Source organism: Pan troglodytes, chromosome 23, assembly GCF_028858775.2.
Source record: "Pan troglodytes isolate AG18354 chromosome 23, NHGRI_mPanTro3-v2.0_pri, whole genome shotgun sequence".
NCBI lineage: Eukaryota > Metazoa > Chordata > Mammalia > Primates > Hominidae > Pan > Pan troglodytes.
This window is the reverse complement of record NC_086016.1, coordinates 2,247,409-2,252,376: the sequence shown is the minus strand read 5'-3', so window position 1 is coordinate 2,252,376 and position 4,968 is coordinate 2,247,409.

Below are 4,968 nucleotides of genomic sequence, written 5' to 3'. Positions count from 1 at the left end.
CTTGCTTGCTTTCAGCGCCCAGCCTCTCTCTCTCTCTCTCTCTCTCTCTCGCTTGCTTGCTTGCTTGCTTTCGTGCTTTCTTGCTTTCTTGTTTTCTTTCTTTCTTTTGTTTCTTTCTTGCTTGCTTTCTTGCTTGCTTGTTTTCTTGCTTTCTTGCTTTCTTTTCTTTCTTGCTTGCTTGCTTTCTTGCTTTCCTTTCTTTTTCTTTCTTGTTTTCTTGCTTTCTTGCTTGCTTTCGTGCTGTCTTGTTTTCTTGCTTGCTTGCTTGCTTTCGTGCTTTCTTGTTTTCTTGCTTTCTTTCTTTCTTTTGTTTCTTTCTTGCTTTCTTTTCTTTCTTGCTTGCTTTCTTGCTTTCTTTTCTTTTTCTTTCTTGCTTTCTTGCTTTCTTGCTTTCTGGTTTTCTTGCTTTCTTGCTTGCTTTCGTGCTTTCTTGTTTTCTTGCTTTCTGTCTTTTGCTTCTTTCTTTCTTGCTCTCTCGCTTGCTTGCTTGCTTGCTTTCGTGCTTTCTTGTTTTCTTGCTTTCTTTCTTTCTTTTGTTTCTTTCTTGCTTGCTTTCTTGCTTTCTTGTTTTCTTGCTTTCTTGCTTTCTTTCCTGCTTTCTTTCTTGCTTTGTTTTCTTTCTAGCTTTCTTTTCTTTCTTGCTTGCTTTCTTGCTTTCTTTTCTTTTTCTTTCTTTCTTTCTTGCTTTTTTTCTTGCTTTCTTGCTTTCTTTTCTCTTTCTTTCTTTCTTTCCTGCTTTTTTGCTTTCTTGCTTGCTTTCTTGCTTGCTTGCTTTCTGTCTTTTCTTTCTTTCTTTCTTTCTTTCTTTCTTTCTTTCTTTCTGTTTCGTCCTTTTGAGACAGAGTTTCACTCTTGTTTCCACGGCTAGAGTGCAATGGCGCGATCTTGGCTCACCGCACCTTCCGCCTCCCGGGTTCGAGGGCTTCTCCTGCCTCAGCCTCCTGATTAGCGGGGATTACAGGGAGGCACCCCCACGCCTGGCTTGGCTGATGTTTGCGTTTTTAGTAGGCACACCGTGTCTCTCCGTGTTGGTCAGGCTGGCCTCCGACTCCCGACCTCATGTGATGCGCCCACCTCGGCCTCTCGAAGTGCTGGGATGACGGGCGTGAGCCACCGTGCCCGGCCTGTTGACTCATTTCGTTTTTTTTCTTTCTTTCCTTTCCATGTATTTACTGACGTTTATTAATGTGAACATTTTTGTACATTTGTATGTAAACGACAATGCGTATATCTTTGCATTTACTACTCTCGTGTGTAGTAAACACGTACCGATTGTATAGAAACATCCTTCTATATGATAGATGTAGGTGTTTCTGTGATACAAATAAATACACATCGCTCTACAGAGAAGCGATCGTCGAGAAATACGTTTACGTTTACGTACGAAAAGTGTTGTATTTATGTTTATAAATGAACAAGTGTACGTACTTATCTCTGTTTTCTTTCTTCCTCTCCTTTACGTTTTTCTTCCTTCCTTTCTTCCTTTCTCTCCTTCTGTAGGTTTTTCTTCCTCTCTTCCTTTCCTTCTCTCTCTCTTTCTGATCTTTTCTCCTTCGTGCTTTATTTCTCTTTCGTTCCCTGTCTCTCCTTCTGTTTTCTTTCCTCTCTGTTTCTTTTTCCCTTCTTTCCTTCGTTTCTTTCCTCATTCTTTCTCTCTTTTTCATGTTTCTTTCCTTTCCGTCTGTCTTTTAAAAATGGAGTGTTTCAAAAGTTTTCTCTGTGTATCGACGTTTTTTAAATTCTCTTTTCTCCATTGTCTTCCTCCCTCCCTCCCTCCCTGCTCCCTTCCCTCCCTCCTTCCCTTTCACCATCTGTCTCTTTTCCCCATTCCCCGCCCCCCCCCCCCCCCCGTCTGTCTCTGCGTGGATTCCGGAAGAGCCTATGCATTTTGCCTCTCCGTGTGTCTGCAGCGACCCGCGACCGAGTCCTTGTGTGTTCTTTCTCCCTCCCTCCCTCCCTCCCTCCCTCCCTGCTTCCGAGATGCATCTCCGAACACCCACGCGCCGTGGGTTGTCTTCTGACTCTGTCGCGGTCGAGGCAGAGACGCGTTTTGGGCACCGTGTGTGTGGGGTTGGGGCAGAGGGGCTGCGTTTTCGGCCTCGGGAAGAGCTTCTCGGCTCACGGTTTCGCTTTTGCGGTCCACGGGCCGCCCTGCCTGCCATCCGGATCTGTCTCGCTGACGTTCGCGGCGGTCGTCGGGCTCCATCTGGCGGCCGCTTTTAGATCGTGCTCTCGGCTTCCGGAGCTGCGGTGGCAGCTGCCGAGGGAGGGGACCGTCCCCGCTGTGAGCTGTGCAGAGCTCCGGAAAGCCCGCGGTCGTCAGCCCGGCTGGCCCGGTGGCGCCAGAGCTGTGGCGCGTCGCTTGTGAGTCAGAGCTCTGGCGTGCAGGTTTATGTGGGGGAGAGGCTGTCGCTGCGCTTCTGGGCCCGAGCCGGGCGTGGGGCTGCCCGGGCCGGTCGACCAGCGCGCCGCAGCTCCCGAGGCCCGAGCCGCGACCCGCGGGGACCCGCCGCGCGTGGCGCGGGAGGCTGGGGACGCCCTTCCCGGCCCGGTCGCGGGTCCGTCCGCGCTCATCCTGGCCGTCTGAGGCGGCGGCCGAATTCGTTTCCGAGTCCCCGTGGGGAGCCGGGGACCGTCCTGCCCCCGTCCCCCGGGTGCCGGGGAGCGGTCCCCGGGCCGGGCCGCGGTCCCTCTGCCGCGATCCTTTCTGGCGAGTCCCCGTGCGGAGTCGGAGAGCGCTCCCTGAGCGCGCGTGCGGCCCGAGAGGTCGCGCCTGGCCGGCCTTCGGTCCCTCGTGTGTCCCGGTCGTAGGAGGGGCCGGCCGAAAATGCTTCCGGCTCCCGCTCTGGGGACACGGGCCGGCCCCCTGCGTGTGGCACGGGCGGCCGGGAGGGCGTCCCTGGCCCGGCGCTGCTCCCGCGTGTGTCCCGGGGTTGACCAGAGGGCCCCGGGCGCTCCGTGTGTGGCTGCGATGGTGGCGTTTTTGGGGACAGGTGTCCGTGTCGCGCGTTTCCTGGGCCGGCGGCGTGGTCGGTGACACGACCTCCCGGCCCCGGGGGAGGTATATCTTTCACTCCGAGTCTGCATCTTGGGCCACCGGGTTATTGCTGACACGCTGTCCTCTGGCGACCTGTCGCTGGAGAGGTTGGGACTCCGGATGCGTGCGGGGCTCTGGCCTACCGGTGACCCGGCTAGCCGGCCGTGCTCCTGCTTGAGCCGCCTGCTGGGGCCCGCGGGCCTGCTGTCCTCTCGCGCGCCCGGGCGTGTCCCGACTCCCGGTGCCGGCCCGGGTCCGGGTCTCTGACCCGCCTGGGGGCGGCGGGGAAGGCGGCGAGGGCCACCCTGCCCCCGTGCGCTCTCCGCTGCGGGCGCCCGGGGCGGCCGCGACAACCCCACCCCGCTGGCTCCGTGCCGTGCGTGTCAGGCGTTCTCGTCTCCGCTGGGTTGTCCGCCGCCCCTTCCCCGGAGCAGGGCGTCGGCCGGCCGGCCGACCTCCGCTCCCGGGGGGCTCTTCGTGATCGATGTGGTGACGTCGTGCTCTCCCGGGCCGGGTCCGAGCCGCGACGGGCGAGGGGCGGACGTTCGTGGCGAACGGGACCGTTCTTCTCGCTCCGCCCCGCGGGGTTCCCTCGTCTCTCCTCTCCCCGCCTGCGGGTGGCGCGTGTGGGGGAGGCGTGTGGGGTGCGGAGCCCGGCCCGACCTCGCCGTCCCGCCCGCTGCCTTCTGCGTCGCGGGGCGGGTCGGCGGGGTCCTCTGACGCGGCAGGCACCCCTCGCTGTCGCCTCCAGTGGTTGTGGACTTGCGGGCGGCCCCCCTCCGCGGCGGTGGGGGGTGCCGTCCCGCCGGCCCGTCGTGCTGCCCTCTCGGGGGGTGTGCGCGAGCGTCGGCTCCGCTTGGGCCTTTGCGGTGCTCCTGGAGCGCTCCGGGTTGTCCCTCAGGTGCCCGAGGCCGAGCGGTGGTGTGTCGTTCCCGCCCCCAGCGCCCCCTCCTCCGGTCGCCGCCGCGGTGTCCGCGCGTGGGTCCTGAGGGAGCTCGTTGGTGTGGGGTTCGAGGCGGTCGAGTGAGACGAGACGCGCCCCTCCCACGCGGGGAAGGGCGTCCGGCGAGCGCACGTCCCGTGCTCCCCTCTGGCGGGTGCGCGCGGGCCGTGTGAGCGATCGCGGTGGGTTCGGGCCGGTGGCGCGTGCGCCGGCCGGCCGCCGAGGGGCTGCCGTTCTGCCTCCGACCGGTTGTGTGTGGGTTGACTTCGGGGGTGCTTTGCCTCGGAAGGAAGGAGGCGGGTGGACGGGGGGGCCTCGTGGGGTTGCGCGCACGCGCGCACCGGCCGGGCCCCCGCCCTGACCGCGGACGCTCAAGGTGGCCGCACGCAGGTGTTTCCTCGTACTGCAGGCCCCCTCCCTTCCCCAGGCGTCCCTCGGCGCCTCTGCGGGCCCGAGGAGGGGCGGCTGGCGTGTGGGGGAGTGTGACCCACCCTCGGTGAGAAAGCCTTCTCTAGCGATCCGAGAGGCGTGCCTTGGGGTACCGGATCCCCCGGACTGCCGCCTCTGTCTCTGCCTCCGTGATGGGAGCGCTGCCGTAGCGACTCGCTCGCAGAGGACCCTCCTCCCCTTCCCCCTCGACGGGGTTCGCGGGGGAGAGCGAGGGTTTCCGCCGGCCACCGCCGTGGTGGCCGAGCGCGGCTCGTCGCCTACTGTGGCCCGCGCCTCCCCCTTCTGAGTCGGGGGAGGATCCCGCCGGGCCGGGCCCTGGCGTCCCAGCGGGTTGGGACGTGGCGGCCGGCGGGCGGTGGGTGTGCGCGCGCGGCGTTCCGTCTGGCGCGTGACCCCCTCCGCCGCGAGTCGGCTCTCCGCCCGCTCCCGTGTGCCGAGTCGTGACCGGTGCCCACGACCGCGTTTGCGTGGCGCGGGGTCGGGCCGCCTGGCCCTGGGAAAGCGTCCCACGGTGGGGGCGCGCCGGTCTCCCGGAGCG